The following is a 24,696-nucleotide window of genomic DNA, read 5'->3' on the forward strand; positions in this document are numbered from 1 at the left end:
AACCTTTTGACAAATTCAACACCAATTATGATAAAAACTCTCCAGAAAGTGAGCATAGAGGGAACCTAACTCAACATAATAAAGGCCATATATGACAAACCCACAGCAAATATCATTCTCAATGGTGAAAAACTGAAATCATTTCCTCTAAGATGAGGAACAAGACAAGGATGCCCACTCTCACCACTATTATTCAACATAGTTTTGGAAGCCCTAGCCAGGGCCATCAGAGAAGAAAAATAAATTAAAAGGAATGCAAATTGGAAAAGAAGAAGTAAAATTGTCACTGTTTGCAGATGACATGATACTATACATAGAGAATCCTAAAGATGCCACCAGAAAACTACTAGAGCTAATCAATGAATTTGGTAAAGTTGCAGGATACAAAATTAATGCACAGAAATCTCTTGCATTCCTATACACTAATGATGAAAAATCTGAAAGAGAAATTAAGGAAACACTCCCATTCACCATTGCAACAAAAAGAATAAAATACCTAGAAATAAACCTATGTAGGGAGACAAAAGACCTGTATGCAGAAAAGTATAAAACACTGATGAAAGAAATTAAAGATGATAGCAACAGATGGAGAGATATACCATGTTCTTGGATTGGAAGAATCAACATTGTGAAAATGACAATACTACCCAAAGCAATCTACAGATTCAATGCAATCCCTATCAAATTACCAACGGTATATTTTACGGAACTAGAACAAAAAATCTTAAAATTTGTATGGAGACACAAAAGACCCCGAATAGCCAAAGCAGTCTTGAGGGAAAAAAACAGAGCTGGAGGAATCAGACTCCCTGACTTCAGACTATGCTACAAAGCTACAGTAATGAAGACAGTATGGTACTGGCACAAAAACAGAAACATAGATCAATGGAACAAGATAGAAAGCCCAGAGATAAACCCACGCAGCTATGGTCAACTAATCTATGACAAAGGAGGCAAGGATATGCAGTGGAGAAAAGACAGTCTCTTCAATAAGTGGTGCTGGGAAAACTGGACAGCTACATGTAAAAGAATGAAATTAGAACATGCACTAAAACTATACACAAAAATAAACTCAAAATTTATTAGAGACCTAAATGGAAGACCAGACACTATAAAACTCTTAGAGGAAAACATAGAAAGAACACTCTTTGACATAAATCACAGCAAGATTTTTTTTGATCCACCTCCTAGAGTAATAGAGATAAAAATAAACAAATGGGACCTAATGAAACTTAAAAGCTTTTGCACAGCAAAGGAAACCATAAACAAGATGAAAAGACGACCTTCAGAATATGAGAAAATATTTGCAAATGAATCAATGGACAAAGGATTCATCTCCCAAATATATAAACAGCTCATGCAGCTCAATATTAAAAAAAAAAAGAACCCAATCCAAAAATGGGCAGAACATCTAAATAGACATTTCTCCAAAGAAGACATACAGATGGCCAAGAGGCACATGAAAAGCTGCTCAACATCACTAATTATTAGAGAAATGCAAATCAAAACTACAATGAGGTATCACCTTACACCAGTTAGAATGGGCATCATCAGAAAATCTACAAACAACAAATGCTGGAGTGGGTGTGGAGGAAAGGGAACCCTCTTGCACTGTTGGTGGGAATGTAAATTGATACAGCCACTATGGAGAACAGTATGGAGGTTCCTTAAAAAACTAAAAATAGAATTGCCATATGACCCAGCAATCCCACTACTGGGCATATACCCAGAGAAGACCATAATTCAAAAAGATACACGCACCCCAACGTTCATTGCAGCACTATTTAAAATAGCCAGGTCACGGAAGCAACCTAAATGCCATCAACAGATGAATGGATAAAGAAGATGTGGTACATATATACAATGGAATATTACTCAGACATAAAAAGGAACAAAACTGGGTCATTTGTAGAGACGTGGATGGATCTAGAGACTGTCATACACAGTGAAGTGAGTCAGAAAGAGAAAAACAAATATCGTATATTAACGCATATATGTGGAACCTAGAAAAATGGTACAGATTAACCGGTTTGCAAGGCAGAAATTGAGACACAGATGTAGAGAACAAACGTATGGACACCAAGGGGGGAAAGCGGCAGGGTGGCGGGAGGGTAATATGATGAATTGGGCAGTTAGGATTGACAAGTATACACTGATATGTATAAAATTGATGACTAATAAGGACCTGTTGTATAAAAAAAAAAATAAAATTCAAAAAAAACTACCCTGTATTAATATTAAATCTTTTCTAATTTTTCTTTCTTGTTCAATAGCTGAAACATATTTGAAACATTTTATCTTTGTTTCCTCTCCTACATTAAATCACATCTTGAACAATTCAATTACAAGTTCACATGAATGATCTGAACTTCGGTTTTGTTGTTTATGATGCCACTGGAACTCATCAACTCTACTGCATTCAGTACAAGGAGCACATTACTCTTTACCCAGTAATAGTGTCTTGTGAGGCTTTGGCTTAATGCAGGATTGTGGTTTATCTGTAAAATCTTTTTCTTTCCTAGCATATTTTTCATGTAGTGAACTTGAATCATTTTTCTATTCTATTATGAAGTACTAAAGTAACTTGTATCTTGTTGCAAAGAAGAAAATAACTTATCTTTTGAAGGAGTTCAAGTTTTGTATTGAATATGCTCTATTAGATGCAGTTTTCCAACTGGATGTGACAATGGAGGACAAATGTCTTGTCAATGATTCTTTTCAAGATGATTTCATCTTTCCCAAAAAGCAAGTTATAGTTAGTGATTACTTTGGGGGAAAAGTCATTTTTCGCTCAACATTTTCCTCAAGTCTGACATTTTCTTACTTTTTTGTGTTTATTATTTGAAATCTCTCCATTATTTCAACAGCTTTTTGAAATAGAATTCAGCCCAACAACTTAATAAATGTTACTAAATTTCTGCCTTCCACGAGCTTATAATCTAACAGAAAGAAAAATGCAAAACCAGCTCTTACAATGAGGTAAGAACAACAGTGGAGACATCCTGAGTGCAATGGCCACTGCTGCAGTCTTTACTGTGTGGGAAAGATATCAAAAAGCAGGAGACTAGAGCTGAGCTTGCTCTTGAAAGCTGGACAGGAATTCACCCCCTGATGAAGCAGCGATGAGGATGGGGTTTCAAACAAAGAAAAAGCATGTGAAAAATCCAAGATGTGAAAGAATATGAAAAGGTTCCTCTTTACAATTCCCAATTCCTGTGACATTTCAGATGAAAAGGTCTACATGGAAAACTGATTTTCTAGTAATGTTAAATATAAAACAAGCCTCCTTATAAACTAAGGAAAGTTTAAAGCTTAATATATTAAATACCTTTTAGTAAATATGTCTTCAAATACAAAATTTTTACAAGTAAAAAAAATAAAATAAATATGTTATATATTCAACAGCATTATATAAAGGTTTGTAGTTTTCTGTACATGGTCAGTCTTGTGGGGAGGGGGGGTCCCTGAAAGAATCACTGGGTACTATGGAGTAAACTTTAGTGTAATTAAAAACAGCATCAAAAAAAGCAGTAGAGACAAATTCTTGTGGAGTTAGCTGGGGAAAAAAAAAAACCTGGCTTTGCTTTGTACCCAAAGTAATTTGTAGGTATGTTGGATAGCAGGGCAATAACCCTGTCAATGACTTTATTTCCTAAAAGAAAGTAGGTAATTAGATGTTCCTTTTGTTTTTATTAGGATAGACACAATTGGTAATTTCTGCGTTTATTTTCATAGGAAGTTTCACCTGATTCTCAGCTTGTGGCACCCTGTGCTGTTGCAATTGAGATTTAATGATGAGGAAATGAATAGAAACATATGCTAAACACTCCTGGAAATAAATGCATGCACTTTAGTGCCACTAAGTGATTGGGAGGTTTGACAACTTAGGGCATGAGGGCCCCCACATTTACACTGTGTAACAGTGGCAGCGTTCCATGATCATGAAATCTGCATCACATTTCCATCAATATTCCCTGTGAGTGTGGGAGTGGAGGGCAGAAAGTGATGTATTTCAAATATATATGTATTTTACTTTTTATTAGGAAATTTTCAAACATATATAGAAGAAAAGAGATTATAAGCAACATAGCCAAGTGTGTCTCATGTGTAACCCCTCGTGTTACCCCTATTCCAAATCATTTCTGAAGCAAATTCCATACATCAGATCATTTTCTGTGTAAACATTTTCGTATATATCTCTAAAATATAACTGTTTTCAAAATAAAACATAAAATTATCAAAAGATTTTTTAAAGTATTAGAGGGGGCTTCCCTGGTGGCGCAGTGGTTGAGAGTCCGCCTGCCGATGCAGGGGATACGGGTTCGTGCGCCGGTCCGGGAAGATCCCACATGCCGCGGAGCGGCTGGGCCCGTGAGCCATGGCCGCTGGGCCTGCGCGTCCGGAGCCTGTGCTCCGCAACGGGAGAGGCCACAACAGTGAGAGGCCCGCATAGTGCAAAAAAATTTTAAAAAGTAAAGTATTAGAGGCTAATTTTTACATGACTTCTGTATCTACTATATGTCTTATATAATCAATAAATAATTCTCAGACATAAAGAAACTCATTAGCTAAACAGACCTTCAAAGACAAATTATCTGTAGAGTATATATAGACAGAGTATGTATACAGGGAGAAGAAGAGCATAGTGTGTGTGTGTGTGTGTGTGTGTGTGTGTGTGTAGTCATTACCTATTTACTTAAAATATATCGTGAATGACAAATGGTAACATGTATTTTTTTCCCAATGGTAGCATAGATTGGCAGAGTTTTGTGGATTACTATGGAGCAGAAACTAGAACCCCACTCCCACAGAGTGCCAGTGAACTGCATTCACTCAAGTACTGTGGACAAAATTCATACCCGTCGCATGAATTTGATTAAAGCTGGAATGGCTGTAAATGGCAGAAGGAAACTCCCTCCTCCCTCTACTGTGCCCTGCAAGTTCATATAGCATACAAAAAAGAGTTGAGAAATACTGGCCTAAGATATGAATTCTCCTTCCCAAAAGAGTTGTAATGACATATAGATGATAAATTTATGCATCAGGTCATATGTATAATGAATTAAATTGTCCTTTGACAATTTTAACTCAATATTAAATTGACTATTTTGAAAAGTGTAGGATTCTCATGTTGTAAATTAATATTTTGGAGCATATGGAGCTGGCTGAGTGTTAAAATAATAGGCCTCTTAGCCTTGCTTTGTGGGTGCCAGTGAGCTATGATAGAAAGCTTATCAATCTGTGAATCACTTCGTATGTAAGTACAGCTTTGTACCCCAGATCATTTAGTAGGTCTATAAATGAAACCACTGTAATTGTTCGATTGTCCTACAGATTAAGATCTTGGCAAATGAGAAAAGAAAATATGTGACACCATTAAAAATAGCCATTCATAAGAAGTAGTTTTTGAAACAACTGCTAGAGACAAGTAGAAGCCATAAATTGCAGAAGTGAGTTAAATGAATCTTGATGTGATGAGAGTCGGTGATTTGCCAAGAGGAGGCTACCAAGAAGAGAGGGAAGAGAGCTCTGTGTGCAATTCATCTCCCAACCAGATGTCTTTGTCTCCTTGGAAAACAGGTACCAGCGTGTTTTTTTATCAAGATATTGTGTGGTTCTTTCTCTACTTTTATCTATTATGAGCTATAAAGATAAAAATGAAAATACCAGGGCTTCCCTGGTGGCACATTGGTTGAGAGTCCACCTGCCGATGCAGGGGACACGGGTTCGTGCCCCGGTCCGGGAAGATCCCACATGCCGCAGAGCGGCTGGGCCCGTGAGCCATGGCCGCTAAGCCTGCGCGTCCGGAGCCTGTGCTCCGCAACGGGAGAGGCCACAACAGTGAGAGGCCCGCGTACCACAAAAAAAAAAAAAACCAAAACTGAAATTTTGAAAAGCCAACCAAAAAGACATTGCAGTTTTGTGGAATGAATGTTAGGTGAAGAACCAAGGTCTGAGCTCAGACCTGACACCGATTCTTCCCCTATTAGAGTAAATATTCCCTGGTGGAATACTTGCAGGCAGCTGTCAGTGACTATGTGGAAACCTCTCTCCTTGGCCTGCCCTCCTAACTCCACTGAGTCTCCTGCTGGGCCTTTCCACCTGCTTTTTCTATCAACAGGGCTACAGCAGATTAGCCAGTTTTATATGTATCTGAATCTCCTCCTTGTGAAGAACCAGGTGAGCCCATTAAGGGTGCCATCTGTTTGGGTCTTCATTTACTCATTCATCAACATTTACTCAGTTGAGCATCTACTATGTGTCAGGAACTGTTAGGTGCTGGGAATGCAGTAGTAAACAAGACAGACACAGTCTCTACTTTAATGTGGATTACAGTTTAACAAGGGATGCAGTTTAATTGTGATATCTCCTACAAAGGAAACTACAAAATATAACAGGGGAACCAATTATAATAAATGCTACAAAGGGAAACAATATAAAGAAAAATACAGACCAGTGCTTTTGAAACTAAAGTTGCAGCTCATTAGTGGAGCATGAAATCAATTTCGTGAGACAAGAACAGCATGTTTTTATTTAACAGGATGAATCGGTATAGAAAGAAACTGGAAAGGAAATACTAGAGTATATCACATATAATCAGAAGTACTGCTTCAAGAATCAACACATAGATGAAGGCTGAGATGAAATGGAAAAAAAATGTATTTCTTCCTGTGGGTCATGGTGGAAAAGTTTTCAGGCCATTGATTTAGACACACCATATAGACTGTAGCAGAATGCTTATTATTGCCTGTTCCAACCACAACTACAGAGGAGGCGACCACACTCAAGTTTACATGACCATCCTCCACAATTCTTGAATGTGTCTGATGAGTCAGGAATGGGACCCTGAGCTAAGTCAAGCCAGTGTATTACTAATAATCAGATTTATCTGTAAGGATTTTGGAATTGAGTCACTGGACGTCTGAGCCCATCAGATGTAGGTATTTGAGCTAACAGATCATGTAAAATTGATGTTGAGATGGCCATATGGTCCCTATGCAAGATGAATAAGCACAGGAAGCCAACTCTGAGAGAAGAGAATAGAAAAACACCCACAGGGAAGGAAAGACATAGCAAGGAATCTCATCTCTTGACCTCAGGTTTAGAAGCTCAACTCTACTTATTTGTTCTTCTCAGATTCCACAAGCTCTTAGTATTTTTCAGTGAATAATTTTCACTTGAGCTATTTGAAGAGGTTAATTTACTTACAAATAAGAGTCTTTCCTGGAAAGGATTATTTATGTTAACTTTCTTTTTTTTTTTTTTTTTTTTTTGCGATACGCAGGCCTCTCACTGTTGTGGCCTCTCCCGTTGCGGAGCACAGGCTCTGGACGCGCAGTCTTAGTGGCCACGGCTCACAGGCCCAGCCGCTCCACGGTATGTGGGATCTTCCCGGACCGGGGCACGAACCCGTGTCCCCTGCATCGGCAGGCAGACTCTCAACCCCTGCTCAACCAGGGAAGCCCTATGTTAACTTTTGATTCTTATCAATGTCAGCGATAATAAAGTATTCACCAAAAAATGGGCAGAATGTCATTTATTGAAAAAGAAACCAGGGAAAGAAAACTATTCATTCAATCAAAGAGGCTTTGCAAAGAAGTCCTCAATCATTTTCTGTCTAATATCTAGATTGAGAATTTTCAGCCTTTTGGACTGTATCCTTCCATAATAAATGATTTTCTACATTGGTTTCAAAGTATTCTCAGCAGTACAGTGATCCATTTTTAGATACAGAACAGAGAAACTTGCTCCTTTCCAGGTCACTCCTATGTTAATGACACATCCACAATAATCTGAATGAACTAAACTGATATATTCAGTGTTCGCTTACAATAGAGTCTGTCTGTTGCCTTTATTGTGAATGGCACAATAGCTCAAAAACGAAGATGCCACTGATAGATGACACCCTTGTGTTCATTCTCTTTGAGCTTTGTTTCCTACTTGAACTTGATTACAACTGACAGCCATTGAGGAATATAAAAACATCCATTCTCCCTTTAGTCATTCAGGCACATAATGAGTTTCAACAAAACACAGAGGAATCCAAGAATCTGCATCACCCAGAGACCGCCCTTGAAATGAAGCCTTACCTTTTATTAGAACAAAATGTTATCCACATTAAGAGGAAAGTTTTAAATGTGTTCACTGCAGATGAGGCTTTATTTAGACTTATCCTGTTTTTCCTGTGCTTATGAAATGTAAATTCAAAGACATCAAAACTGTTGAGTAAAGCACAGAAAATGTTTTCCCTTAAGGGTAGGGGATGGATGGAGTGGAGTGTAGATTAGTCCCACATTAGAAAAGACAAATTTTCCAAGCTGACTTCTGAAAATAGCTTCTTATCAACCTAAAAGAAATCAAGGAATATAAGGGCATAAAATAAAGAATAGAAAACTGTAAAAAAGAAGAAAAATCAGTCTAGACAAAGAGTTGTGTTCTGACCGACTACACAATTGCATTAGAGTCTGGCTGGATAGGCCTCGATGCTAATATAACCAAGGCTGGATGTCTCTCTCTCTCAGGTCAGTCAATTCCCTCCACATCCTCAGACTAGATCCCAACCATATCAACCATCTTACCAACACATGTAGGATGCTAAAAGAGAGTAAAGCCCAATGCTGTCATCAAGAAATAATTAAACTTAGTCCTCATCGAAATCTAAAAGCAGCATCTTAGTGTGTAAATAATAACTAATTATTGTTAGAGCAAAATAAAGTTTTATAACCTTATTCATCATTTACGAAGCATCTGAGAAATACACAAAATTGTCTATTATTTTAACATTTGTTTTTCCTACTTAGTGAATTCTAAAGAAACAATGGAGAATGTGAGTGCCTAACTGCCCTGGTGTAGGACCAATAACTCCAACATGGTTCTACAGAGCTTCAGTTTAAAGTGAGAGAAGAGGTATTATTAGCCTGGAGCTTCCCGCAACGGATCACATTTTTCTCTTATTCCCAGGATTCATTCTAGACCTGGTCTGAATTCTATACTACACTCAAGAAGAATTAAAGGTGTCTGGATTCCTAGGTGATTAGAATGAACTCAGTATCCAGTATTAATCCTGTCTGACCCCAAGTAGGAATAAACTAAAGGTCATTTAACTAAGTTAGGGAGGGTCCACAAAACTCAGGCTAGAACTTTCCTTTCCAGTCATAGATCTCTTATGTTAGGACTGCAAGTCAAATAAAAGCATGAGAAATATCCAATGTCAATCAGATACCATTTTAATATTTCTGAGCAGCTAAAAACAGGAAAAATGAAGATTCTAAGCTTTCATCAGATTTAAATCTCTTTAAATTTATTCAGAAAAGATATTTTATACCTTAGAATCTCATTAAGTTTGAAAGGGAGTTAGGAGGGAAAGATATGTACATATCTCAGGAGATAAAGAAATGTAAAATCTATCATGTTATCACCCTGATTAAAGCTTGTAGACTTCTCTGAACAGACTGAAGAATTAAGCAATCTGTAAAACTCAAATCCATGGTCATGAGCTATATGATCATCCTGCTTGAGTCACTGAGTTATTGATTTAGCAACTACAAATGGGGCTCAGTATGTCCCATCAAGTCTCCAACAGGAATCCGAACAGTGAGCAGACACAAATGTCTGGTCAAAGTAACCTGAGTTAACTGGGATGGTAACGCCTGACTTAAGGAGTTCACATTTTCAATCCCAAGAAGATTTAAAAGTAAGTATGGAAATGTTTAAGAGAATCAAAACCATGATATTAATTTTTTTGCGATAGAAAGAAGTCTGTCCATACTTGGTATTTTCTGTACTTGTAATGTTTAAAAGAATTAGGCCTATTAGAGTGACAGCCTTGTGATTTCAATTTAAAATGTGTAATTGAATGATTGATTTAGACTAATGATTTTAAGTTGATATAATACGAACTTTGTAAAAAGCATTGAGCATCTGTGTTTACCATATTTCAATGTTTAACTTTTCAGAGTTACAAAAAACTGTCAGTATTTGGGAAGATTTATTAGGTCAAAGGAGCATGTAAAAAGAAAATAAAGTATACTAAATATATAGAGGCACTTTATAATATTTGAATGTGTTTAACTAAATTAGGCCAAATATTAACCAAAGCCTCTTTAAATGTGATTAACATCTTCTGAACTTATAAACCAAATGATAAGATGTACAAGCTAAACTTAAAAGCCTAACAAAGAACTAGGTATCATGAATTTTTAAGCCAAAAGTAAACTTCTGAATAATAGTCTCTGCCCATTAAAATCAGACTGAATACCAAAAGTTTCACATAAAGCATTTTGGACTAAGGAACTCTAAAGTGTGGACATTGGGAAATTCCTCCTGGGGAATTATAATCTTTAGGATTAATTATAATCCTGATTGCTATTTTTGTCAGAGTCTAAGAATGAATCTTTCATAGCACAGAATGGGCAGGGTGATTGTGCATGATGAGTATTTAATATCTCACATCTAAAACCAATGCTCTGGGACTTCCTTGGTGTTCCAGTGGTTAAGAATCCGCCTTCCATTCAAGGGGTGTGGGTTCGAGCCCTGGTCAGGGAGCTAAGATCCCCCATGCCACGGGGCAACTAAGCCCACTCACTGCAACTAGAGAAAAGCCCATGTGCCACAAAGAAGAACCCGCATGCCCCAGTAAAAGATCCCAAGTGCCTCAACTAAGACCCAATGCAGCCAAATAAATAAATATTTAAAAAGTGAAAAGTAAATAAAACAATAAAACTAATGCTCTGTGTTCATGGGATTTCAGTCTAATATTCACAAACCGTGGGAAATGGAGCAAAACTGAAATTGCACAGATCATAGTGACTTCTGAGAACTCTATGTAGCCCAGTAGAGCTGACCATAGAGTACAAAGAAGGACAACTTTAACCTCATAATATATTTAAACACAGAGATCAGAAATCCAGGAGCATAGGATTATTTTAGAGCTATAAGCAACCTCAGAGAGATTATCTATTTCATTTTATCAGTAACAGAACTGCCTGTCTTTAGTCTAATAGCTAGTTAAATGAAGAGCCTGAATTAGAACCTAAGGCTCTGTAATATATTGCTAAATATTTTCAACTACTAGAACAACACAGGTTTCCAATAGAACACTTGGCAATTCTTAACAGAAATGCAAAAATGATTACAGTACCATAATTACCAAATAAAACAAGATAACAGCAAATGGTGCTTGAAAATATGTTGACAATAACTGGTGGAGTCCTCAGAGGAGTTTGGAAAAGAGCCCTTCAGATCTGCTCAACAGTAGTAAGAGAATAACCGGAAATGCAAAGAATATTTTCAATCTGGAATAATCCACATACAGATACTAAGTATCTCCTCCCACATGAAAGGAAATAAGAAAGAAAGCAGGAAAAGTACTGACACCCCTTGCCTGGTCCAGGAAGTCTGGCAGGGTTGTGTTTCCAAACATTTCTCATTCCATTTCAATCTTCACAATTTTTGCCATATCCTCATAACTCTTGTGTCCTATTATTTACTTAATATTTTGCAATAAGTTGAATTTAGCTTTTTCCTATGTGATAACATACTTGGAATCACAAGTTTGAGTTATACTTTTACTAAAACACATTAAAATATATTTCTATTGATTTGTCTTATTTTTTCCGTGCCTCAGCTTAAATCACCACATACACCTCTAGTGATATGTATAAAAGTCCTATACATAGGAAGGCACCAGCAAGTAGAGAAATGCTGCCTTTGATCAGGAATTGCCAAATGCACAAAAGTCTTCTCCACTCCACAGCAAGAAAGACAAGTCTGCTTTTGGCCCTCCTCTAAAAGAACCATTTACACTAAAAGTGCAGTTCAGCAAACATGAGCACTTACTTCATGTCAAGTCCAATACTGTGCCCTGGTGGTACCAAAGATTCATCCTCACCCTCCAGGAACCTAGGGTGCAATGCCAAATGAACAGATTCTCTGGGGGGAAAAGTACCCACCATATCTTAATAAATATTCCTATTATGACCAAACCTCAGCATCTACTTCCTCTGGAGACCCATTAGAGTACCAAAGCCGATCCCTGACAAAGCAGACTGAGGAGCATGGAATTAAACTTTCCCAAAAAGGAGTCAGGCGGGAGCAATCCTGTATGATATATTGAGTTCTAAAACAGGTAATGAAACAATGTGTACAATGGGAGCATAATTATACAAATATATGTATATTTATGCATAAAATAAAGATTAGAAGGAAGTACACCAAAATATCAAAATATTAACAGTAATTATCTCTGCATGTTAGAATTACACTGAGTTTTATTTTCTTATAATTTTCATGTTGTACAAATTTTCTTCAGTGAGCTTCTTTTTGAATATCAGAAATAAATCTTTTTAATCTTTGTTTCCCATTTACTTGAGACTTTTTATTAGAGAGGTTTTGTTGTGTTTGTTTTTCCTTTTTTTATAAAGAAAAGAAAAAGGAACGAGGCTTTTAAAAAGTTTAACCACTTGTTCTCTGTAATGGCCTCACCATTTTCTGCTTCATATCTTTGCCATTCCCTCTGACCCAAAGGCATTTTCCTTCATCTCCATATGTGAAAATATCTACAGGGTCTTCCATGAAGCTCAAAGTTAGAAGCAACTTCTTCCTCTGAAATTTAGTAGCACCTTATTTTTAACTTATTTATGACAATCACTTTCTAACATTTTGAACATGAAAAACAGATTCACAAAATTTTAGAGTCCGAAGAGATCATAAAAAACACTTCATTCAACCTACTTTGCAAATGGGGAAACTGAGGCTCGATTAAATTATGTGATATACTCCAATTTGCACAGTGAGTAGATGTAGCATCAAGGCCAGATGCCAGGCTCCATCCAGGATCCTAGGTTCCTGTTCTTTCTATTTACAGAGTGGTGCCAATTTGGAACTAGTGGTTAAATATTTTTCATAAGTTGAATGGCAAACTTTGTCAACTAAGAGTTTTAAGTTACTTTTCCCCCAATGAGTTAACCAAATGTTTAATAATTATGCCTGGTACAGCATGAGGTAGTCATGAATTGACTTAGTTTCTCCTTCTCTTTTTTCTTGCTCCAGTGTAGCCTCTGGGAAAAAAATAGTCCATAAAGCTAGAGACATTAATTTGGGTACCAAACAGATGAGCACTCTATCTTGAGCAAAAAGAGAGGGCATTTTAAAATCTGATATTTTCAGCATTGTCTTTTCCTAGAGTTTCCTAGTAAGAAACTTAAATCTCATCTCTACCCACCCTTTCCCAATTATTTCATTTAAATGTTAGTATAAAGGAAATATCGCACATTACTGGCAGCTGAACAATGCTGACTTCCAAATCTAGCAAGCAATTCACTGAAGTATTTTATAGAAAAAGGGTTTTACAGTACATTAGTGATCCACTAAGGGATTCTTCAATTTTCATTCATCCTACACTTCCCTACTTTATACTCTGACCCCTCTAAAATACCTTCCTACGTAGAATCCAGATTTCTAACAAATATTCAAATGAACATTTCAAGTAAGCTAATGGCAGTTCAGCTTGTCAAACAATGATTTTATTTCTTTATAATGGTACAAAATTAAAGATTTTTTTACATTTCCTCTCAGATAGTATAGGAAATGGAAAAATAAAAATATACAACTCGAGTATTATTAATGTAATTGAGGGAAAAAACAGTAATCTTGAGGTTCGCTGAAAACAACACATCTTTACCTTCAGTCAGATACTCATTGGGCTTAGAGAGACCCCTGTGTTTATAATTGTGAAGGAAAAGAAGAAAATTAAAGAATATGTTCAAAAGTCTGAGAATATATTATCAAATGTTTTCTTAAAGGCAACATTTTATAACATCGTTCCAACTATCTGGGAAAGGAAACCTCTTTATAACATGTAAGTCTTTCTCAGATGCCACTCAGGCTCCAGTCAATCATCTACTAATTCTCTTCGACTTCTTGTTCTTGGATAAAGGAACTTACTTCTGCACCAGCTCCCTGGGCTTTCTCCCCTTTCTAAAATATTGGTTCTTGCCCCTTTTGTTCAGAAGCCAAATGATTAGCTTCAGGCTCATGACTGATTTTCCATTGTTCCTTTCGCTTTAACGTCTCCTCATTGCGCCAACACTCTGGACCCCAGAGGGATTTTCACCGTTCTCCAATTCTTTTTCTCCCTCGGCAGCAATTTTTTTATTTGATTTTTCTTTTCCTTTGCTTTTATAAAAAGAAAAATTCTCACTTTAACACTTCCCTTTGAATTGTCCTTTAGCTACGAGAGGAGAAAAAGGTCTTAACTTCTTGGAACTCATGCAGTGTTGACAGGGAACACTTGTGTTCACTTCTCTGTGTTACAACCCAGAAAAATGGAAATGATACTCTTAAAAATGTTTTGCTTTTCAATCTATATTTGAATCTTTTCATCATTATGATAAACTTTAGTTGGATTCTATCATAGAAGTTATTTTTTCTAATCACCTACAATGTAAAAACAATCAACAATTACTAAAAACATTCTCTGGAAAAGAAGGCAAAATGATATTTTGATCTCAAAGAAATGGTGTGACATTCAGGTAGCAATGAACATTCAATGATAATGCAAACACAGCCATTGAAATCGTTCTGAAGGGGAAACTTGTTGTCATCAGTAGTAGTAGTAGCAACAATGAAATAACAATAGCTACCATTTGAAACCTTTCCATGATGCAGGGAGTACAGATCTGGAGAATGTATTTAATCTTCACAACACTCTGTGAAGCATAAAGTTTGTATCCTCCTTTTTTATACATTAGGACACGGGGTCAGATAGGTTGCTTAAGTCCAATGTCACATAGCAGAGACAAAATGAAAACTCATGTATAACTGGAAGGCCTGGATGCAAGAATATTATATCACTTGAAAGATTTTTAAAATATTTATGCAAAGAAAATTATCGAGTGGACTCAACTTACAGTAGAAATCTGAAAGCTGACCACTAGTTTCCTGGAATTCTAGGAAAGCAGACCACAAGTTTTCTGGAATTCTAATTCTGATTTTCTTTACTCGTGTTGGCAGTAAGGTGTAATGGATATGAGAGAATTCTTTTGGAAGCAATCCCAATGACTAAAGGATAACTTTCATCTAGAAATGCAATGCAACTCTTATTTGACATCAGAGAACACAAAAAAGGGGGAGGGCATTCAAATTATTATAAATCAGTTTTGAATTATAAAATATGCAAATTCTTATTGATTTTACCATGAATTTTAATGTCTTTCTAGCATTTTTTCCACTTATGAAATAAGATCCTCCAACCTCAATAAAAGCTGCATCTCTCCAAATTGAAGAATTAAGTTCTTCATCTTAGAAATAAAGGAAAATTCTTTTTCTACAGTCTTCTCCTTTTCCTTAAGATTTCTAAAGATTTCTAAATCAAAACAGTGGTGAGATTCTCCCTCTCCCCCGCCCTCCCGCTCCCTCTCTCTTCTTATTTAATATATGGCTATAATAGCATTCAACCATTTGAAAATGGATCTGTGTCTTAAATCCCTTGATTTGGGGCTGATAAAAACAACTAACTGTTGAGGAATAGAGGACTTAGAAGAGACACAGGACCTCATTTACTTGCCAGAACACAATTTCTTATTACACGATTAAATGAGGAGCCTTTAAAGACTTAACTGACATCCTGGGTATCTCTGAGTTTAACAGGAAAACATTTTGACAAGGAAAGTTGTAAACACATGAGATACATATGGAGTATGTTTCCCTTGAAATTCTCAGTGTTTTAAAATTTAACAGATAGTGTACTTTGAGCTTTCATTTAATTCTCCATTCTTGTGACATTCAATGATCCTGAACAAAGAAGATCTCTCCCTCACCTAGGATTATGAATCAGCCTGGAAACACTAGTCACATATTGTAGCCGATCAGTGACTTGGGCACATAAAAAGATCTGACGCACCAAATCCATACTGTATATTCAGATTTGTAATCCAAGCCCAAAAGACACGTCAAAAAGTAAAGGGGAACAGAAAAAGAAGCAAAAGAGGCAAATGAAACAAAAATGGCACAAGACCATTGTAAGGATTTTATTGCACTAATTGTGAGTCAACAATTCTCAATCTTGCAAGATCCCTGCACATTAAAACAATATGAATCAAATCTGATTAGCCTAAGAAACATACAAGCTTTTTTCTTCTGTTCAATGGGCACAAACATCTAATCAGCTTAAAGGGATACCTCTATACAAGGAAAAACATTTTGATCATATTCTATTTAACAGTGTCTTATAGCAACCAATCTCAGAAATTTTATTAACTTTTTAATATAAGTGAATCCTTAGGGGAGGGATTTTACAAACTAGTAACGTAAAAATAAGCCAGTAGCACAGGGAGCTATACACAAGAATATTTCTGGCAAGGGATGAGTGGGCATTGCAGTCCACTGTAATGGCATAACTATGCTGTGGGCATAGTTGCCTGGGGCCTAAAAATGCTATAGGACTTAGCACCAGGCAAATAAACTAATATTTTCAGAGAGTCTGCTATATGCCAGGTGCTATATCCAAATTAAATACCCGACCTCTCTGTATCCTAAAAGCTCTGTGATATGAGTATCATCGTCATCTTTATCAATAAAGGGCCCGGGACTGTCGGTGGTCAGACCAGGTCACAGCTAACTCTCAAGACTGTTTTGAGGATTAAGAAACAATATATACAATGTTTCTATATAAACCACAATTAGAAATACAAATATAATAGTATACAATTGTATAGTTAGCTTCTGGCTCAATATGCCATACAAAGCACACATATTCTTCTTCTTCCCTCCCAAATTCTCTTTGAAATAAACAGTGAAGGTAGATTTTAAAATCCATGGCACTGTAAAGTCAAGAAAGGATATGATATGATATATCATATGTCATATGACATGATATTCTACAGATATGATATTCTGATATTTTCACAAATTTCTGCAAGGTGGAAAGAGAAAGGAATTATATTTATAAACCTAGCCTTGCAAAACCAAAGCAGTTCAGCTTACATACAGGAGAAGGCTGAATGGGGATGTTGTCTTTCTGCTGAAACTGATACACAATGCAGGAGCGCTATAGCATTCATCTCCAGCTGGAGCCCAAAGAAATTTTCACGAAAAGCAGTGTAAGATTTGTTTTGGGAAAGATTATTAGTGTGAGTGTTTGGGCTGGGGACACAGGCAGAGAGCACGCCTGCAAGAACTCCAAAATAACTCTATGGACCCGAAGAGTAAAACAGGAATGACGGTTCCTCCAAAGAGTAAAACTCACTAAAGATCACTGCTATGGGCAGAATTGTATCCTCCCCAAATTCGTATGTTGGAATCCTAACCCCAGTACCTCAGAATGCAACTGTATTTGGAGGTAGGGTTTTTTAAGATCTAATTAAGTTACAATGAGACCATTAGGGTGGGCCCTAATCCAACACGACTGGTGTCCTTACAAGCGGAGATTAGGACACATCCATAGAAGGCAAAACCACGTGAAGACAAAGGGGAAAGAATGCCATCCACAAGCCAAGGAGAGAAGCCACAGAAGAAATCAACGCTGCTGACACCTTGATCTCAGACTTCTAGCCTCCAGGAACGTGAGAAAATAGGTTTTTGTTGTTTAAGTCACCCAGTCTGTGGTACTTTGTTATGGTAGCTATAGCAAACTAATAAAATCACCCGCAGTAAAATCACTCCCAGTAAAATCTCTCCTACTTTGAAAATTGTGAGGTTTCCAAGCTAGCCCACCAATTGTCATCAGTGGAGCCAAAAGTCTGTAGGCAATCATGCCATTCAAAGAAAGACTTTTGTAAAGAAGATTCCATACTAGGTATTTATATGAATCAATATACTCCCTGTTTCAAAAATATGATTGTTCAACCAAACCTCAACAGATATCTAATGAAAACTAACAGAGTGATGTGGAAAGACTTACCCTGTGTAGACAAAAATTAATACACGGCAGAGATGCAATCTTAAAAAAAAAAAAATCCAATTAGTATCCTCAGAGTGTTTCAAGCTATAATAGTAAGGAAGAGTCAGTCTCAGAATGGAGAGCTATCTCATTTGGAATACCTTTTCATACCCAGTACACCAGCATTGCCAGCCACCTGTTTCTTTAGACTCTAGATAGCAATGGACAACAATTAGTAAATGAAAGAGGAAAATATGATGACTGACAAAAATAACAAGGTGGACAGGTTTTCCTTTGCTACATCATCCCAGTGTTTCAAAATACCTGGTGAGAAGGATTTGATTAGTACCAGAACTATGGTATATTCTAATAACAGATAATGTTGTTTATCTATAGATGAGTCACAAACTTTAAATCTCACTATAAGTCTGATGGGCAGAGAAAAGGCATTTCTTCATTTCATCTGTAATGACTCTGGCCTAAGTTTTTATCTGTTGGTAAGCAAAAACTACGTACATGGATGATGATAGTGATAAACAGATAGATTTGCTAAATGTCCAATCTTGTGTAAAGCTTAGTCTCATTTAATATATTAAAAATTTAATACATTAAAACAATTTCTTAGCAGCCAATTCATATGACTGCACCAAACTGCTCTGACACAGCAACATGTGGCTGGTGATCTCAGACCCAGATCCCCCTTAATGGCTTTGTGTTTCTTCAGCTTTGGCTGGCTACAGGCCCAAGATCCACTGCCTCGTCTTCCATCAGGCTCCTAGCTCATGGGTCCACCCCATCATGGAGGGTCCTTTGGCAGGCTGACTAGAATTCCAGAGTCCACACTCCATGGGAAATCTAAACTTCAAATCCCTACTTTATCTTAATCTCATTTTATTATCAAGTTTACTTTCATGTGGCTGTGCCTCAAGAATTTTGTGGGGGAACCTAGAGATAGCCTTTTTAGAGAGCCCTAACGAAGAGAGGGGAAGGCAGTATATTTCTAAGAGCCCCCTCCTCCCTTGATGTTACTCCCGCATATCTAAGCCCCTCCCTCCCTAGGACATCCAAGTCCAGCCATCAACATCCTCTTCCCTGGAACTTCCTTTCTTACCAGTGTCTGAAAGGGCAGGCTCTGCCCACTTCCTCTTCCTACCTAAACTTCTTGTAATATGGTCTAGAGCAATCCACCAAGCCTAGACCTTGATAAGCTAACGAGAAAGATAATGGAATTTAGAGAATCCTTTCTGAAGATAATAATCCTGCAAAGTCTTACTTTTGAACATGAACAGTTAAATATTATCTTCGCTCTTCTTGCATCTGTTCCTTTTCTTCCCAAACCAAACCCAGGCCTGTGGATGCTCAAGGCCAACCAAGACCATGCACTCAAAAAAGAAAGAAAAACACACTTTTTTTTTTAATGAGCCCAGTTATTTACAAAATATTTTAAATAATTTTAGCCATATTTCATAGCAGAGATTCATTCATTGTGGGCCTCACATGCCAGCTAGGGTTTCCATATACCTACAGATGTAGATAAATACCACTGGAACCCTTGTTCGTGGCCTGTGGGGTTTCCAATGCCCTCCCTAAGAGTTCTATGATGTCTACGAGGCTTAGTTTTCTTCGAGGTATCTCTGAATCATTTCCTGCTTCTGAATTCTCTTTTCTGCTTCTTCTCTTTTCTGCTTTCTGTGATTCCTTTAAGTCTTTTTCACCGGTACCAACCCAAATAAGGGTCATTGCCTATCTCTTTGATTTCCTGCTCCTGCTCTCAACACAACTCACATGAGTCAGCTGTCAGTGATTGACTTTCAACAGACATTTGGAAGTAACAGTGAGGGGGAGGGCACATTAACATTGTGGAAATTTTTAAACTAAGTATTAGCCATTAGTTTTCTTAAAAAAAAAAATTGACTTTTCACAACTCAGCTTCCAATTTTTCCACACTTTTGCTCAACCATTTCACTTTCTGTACAAGCTGCAGCACAACAACTTTAAAAATTTTATTACAGAAAGAATGCATCCCTGTCCAGCACTTATACCCAAATTCATCAACTAATGAATAGATAAATAAAATGTGATATATCCACACAATAAAATATTATTTGGCAATAAAAAGGAATGAACTACTAATTCATGCTACAACATACATGATCCTTGAAAACATAAGTTAAAGAAGCCGGTACTGAGAAGACCACATATTGTATGAATACATTATATGGAACTTCCAGAATAGGCAATCTATAGAGACAAGAAGTAGATGAGTGGTTGTTTGGGGCTGGGGAATTGGGAGTAAATAGGGAATGGGTATGGGTAAATGGGTACAGAGTTTCTGTTATGAGGTAATGAAAATGTTCTAAAATTGATTGTGCCCAACTCTGTAAATATACTAAAAACCATTGAATTGTACAGTTTAAATGGATAAATTTACGGCATGTAAATTTTATCTGAGTAAAGCTGTTGTGAAACAAATAAACAAAAAAGTACTTGTACCCAGTATTCCCTATTGACAAGAATAGTCAATATTTTGTGGCCAGAGGGTGTGCAGCAAGTAAGCAACACCTCCTACAGAAGGGTGTCTGAACAGGGTTTTTCTCCTCTCCAGGAGTGTGATATATTATAGTGGCTCCCACATTGATTGATAGTTTTGATTTAGTAACATCATTGACCTTCGTTTGACATACTGATTATACCATTCAGGGCCACCTGTTCCCCACTTGTCTCCTGCTGTAACTCCTATTGTTCTATTCATCCTATTATTAAATAAATCTGTTTCATTTCAAAAAGCTGTGTTTTGGCTCATACTGAACAACAAGAAGCCCTTGGAAACTTGGCTCTTCACACATATTCCTGATATCATTTTAATGGACTTTGGCACACACAGACAAACTACATGTAGGTCATTTTCTAAAAGATTCTTTCATCAAAATTGATGTAGAGACATTAAAATCTCAGAGAAGATATTTTGTAAAGAATAACTTTTCTCTTTAAGCTCTTCAAAACTGTAAGGTAATGAGTATAAAAAAATCTGGTAAAGCCAAAATTCTTAACCAGAGCCTTAATTTCAATTATTGAAGTAATACTTGAACTAATCCATTTTTTCTTAGTCATGAAAAGTATATAATAAATACATTTTCAAATTTATGTCCCTCAATGGAAGCTTATTTTGTGGCTAATATGGGCCCCCAAGGAAAAGGAGGAGGCCCAGGTCTTTGTCCCAGACTGGTTGCCAGAAAAGTAGAAATCTGAGTTCATGTGAAGGTGAGCTCGGGAAATAAAGGACAATTCTAGGTTGCAGAAAGGGAAAGAACTGCATCTGAAGCAAAGTGTCTACAAAGGACAGGCAAAGTGGATGACTGGGCCCCAGAGGCAGAGCCTGGAGAGATTCCCTAAGGTAATGAGATACAGAAGGTGAGATGCAGTGGGAAAGAGCTTTATAGTAGCTGCCAGAACCAGCCTATAAACAAGAAAAAGTATTGTGAAGGATACTGGCATTCTGTTTTTTTAAGCTTTATTTTCTTCTTGAGAACGTAAAACGTAGTAGATTCTATGCCCATGCTTATTTCTCAAAATCTTAAATGAGAATTGGAAATGCAACTCCAAAATATTCAAACTTTCAAAAGTATTTGCTCTCAAAACTCATATTCATACCATATACAATAACTTTTACCCATTTCTTCCTGTGACCTTCATATCAGCCGGAGTTAGGGGCAGAGAGGAGACTAAAGTATCCAACTCAGGCACAGTATACCACAAGTTCCCAAATAAACGTTTCATGAATTCACTATGATAAAACATAGATGGGAGAAAGAAGAGTGCCAGGTTCAGCAGAGGTGAGTGTAGGTGCTCAATAAGTGTTTGGTGATTGAATAAAGATGACTAAGTATGTGCCCAAACTGAGTACTTACAACCACTCTCAAACTCCCGTAAAATAGAGATTTTAGAAGCGTTGGCAAAAGACTGCTGAATACTAAGTGTATAAAGATACTACTACAAAACTAGCCATATTAATCCCTTCAACCCTCTAGAACAAAGGCCCCAACTGAAAGTCAGACACACTATAATTATGTTCATCCTGGTTTTCAATCAACTTCAAAGCACTGTTATGGACCACTTTAACTATTTACTTCATACACTTACTTCCAGAGTGAATGGGCAACCAGTCATGATAATTCCATGAACACTTCACAATGTTCTATGAAAGTTAAAATTGGGGACTCTTTTTAAAGATGTCAAAGAACATCTGTGTCTTTCTCATTTTCTAGATACAAATATTCATTATGTCCATAATTATGCATGAAATTCCAGAATATTTAGAAAAGAGAGTTTCAGGTACATTAAAAGAAAAGATTTATTAAATGAATGTGAGATGAAAATTCCCTGAAGAAATAGGTAAAGTGTTAATCCTATTGACAGGGTTGACTACTTATGCACAATTAATTATTCTCACACAATATTCATTTGTGACATTGTTCCAAATTTTAAGGAAATATAAGGAATTTTTGATGGAGGTCAGCTTTTATTGTGAGATTGTAAATAAAATCTACTACTTTTCTAATAGGTAATTGCTAATAAGAGACATCTAAACCATCACATATTCTAATAAATAATCATGCACTTTATTAGTTCAGTGAATGGGGGCAAGATAGTGAAAAACAAGATGGAAAAGCTTTTAAGCACAGGAGAAAATAGAAATATGTAATTTTGAAGTGATTATTTCAAAATCGTCAGTACTTACAATAAGAGTAATCCTGACCACAAATACAGTGGGATAATTTTTTTAATCACAGAAAAATAAAGCTCAAAGATCATAATAGATAAGAAAGGATGACTAAAACTCTTGAAGACACCAATTTTTTTAACTAAAGGCAATACAATTTACCTACAAGAGCTATTTCAATACTTTCTGAACCTTAAAAAAGAAAAACTAATTTTATTAGCTGCTGCTGCCAAGGAATGCATCAAGTTAAAATAAAGATGTCATACAATGTGTCCTTCAACATGAAATCACCAAAGTGTTCTATGTTATTCACAACAAGCACCTTTATTATTCATAGAGAACTTCATCTCACTGCCTTTGAATTCAAGGGGGTTAACTTACTGAACAGTGTCCTCCATTTATTGCGTACTTTCTCTAAAGCCCTGGACATTTCCAGCTGACAAATACAGACACAGTTTTCATTTTCAGAAACAACATTAGTTTGCTGCACCATTGGGTGAAATCCAAGCATTTAGTCAGGCTTGTTTCCCTTGCTGCCTGGCTTAGCACATGTAATGAGAATTATGTCTTTCACTTCTATGCCAACTTGAATACATTAGATGCAAGAATAACAGAGTCAGCACTATATCAAGATAGACATGACTGCAGAAAATAATCTAATATGCCTTTACCCAGGTGGCATTCAGCTTCTAAGCATTGTAACTAATACATCACAAAAAACTAATGACAGACTACAATTTTATATTAGTCTCATAAAATTTCACAATTTAAACCATTCAACCCATTTGTTCTTTTAAGCAGAATTATCTTGAGACTTACCAATAATCTACTCAAGTATTTTTTGCCATTTTGAAAATAAGTATACAAGGAACATGAAAACATGATCAGCTTTTTGTTGAGAGGTTAAAAAGGCTATGTATCACAACAAAGAGAGTATTATTTTCTAAAGAATAAAAATCATGAAAAGTCAATCTGAATAATTGTATTTTTTTTTACTTAGTTTTATATGTAAATTTTGGAATTTTTTTTCTGGTAAAGTGCTAGGTGCTAGACTGTACCATTTTGCGTGTATTTTCTAGTTGAAGACTTATACTCATAAATGAAATAGATACTTCATTATCCTCATTTTAAAGATAAACTGAGGCTTAGACAAATTAAGTAACTCATCTAGATGAGTTAAAATCTAAACTTAGGTTTGGTGATTCATTTAATCACTAGTCTGTATGACCTCCCTAGGAAGTTTTGTCCTTCACAGAAAATGACTACATGCTCTTATCATCTTCATTTTATTTCATTGTATTTGATTCTGGGTACTTATATTCTACTTAAATCCAAGCTCCTCATAGAAGTTAATACTGATAAACAGGAACTTGAACTATTTATTGCTCTCCTGAGGTAAAGCAACTCTTGTCGTTTTAACATCCATTCATTCAATGAACTGTTGCTGCCTACTGTGCTAGAGACTATTAGCTAGCTATCCCAATGGCCACTCTCAGGACCCTTCCCCTTTGCTTACCTCTGCTACAGCATTTGGATATTTTGAGTATTCACTTTTCAGACTCCCTTTCAGCTAAGAGTGGTTGTATGACACTGTTCTATTCAATGAGATATACGCAAAAGTCACCTGGGGAACTTGTGGAAACATATCTGCTGCCTGAAAAAAAGTGACAAATGTTGCTAATGCCACCCTTTTCCTCTTCATTCAGCCTAGATTATAAGCATAATGCCTGGAACTGAGTTCACCATCTTATGTCCGAGTCAAAAAGAACAAGCACAAGAGAAGAACACACCAAAGACAGCAGTGCAGATATAGAGAAAAAGTCTTGAGATGCCACTCAAAACTCTGTAAGAGTCGACACTTAGGCTTCTTTTACCATATCGGTAAATATCCTTATAGTTAAGGCTCTCTTGGCTGCATTTTCTGAAACTCAGAACCAAAACACAATTCAACTCATATCTGTGCTGGCTAGGTTCCATGTGCTGTGAATACAGCACACTCTTGTGAAACTCACATTCTCATGGAAAAGCATTTGATAAACAGGTAAAGAATTTCAAGTGCTGGGAAGAACAATAAAGCAGAGTAAGGGGATAGAGAATG

Source organism: Globicephala melas, chromosome 7 (assembly GCF_963455315.2).
Source record: "Globicephala melas chromosome 7, mGloMel1.2, whole genome shotgun sequence".
NCBI classification, from domain to species: Eukaryota; Metazoa; Chordata; class Mammalia; order Artiodactyla; family Delphinidae; genus Globicephala; species Globicephala melas.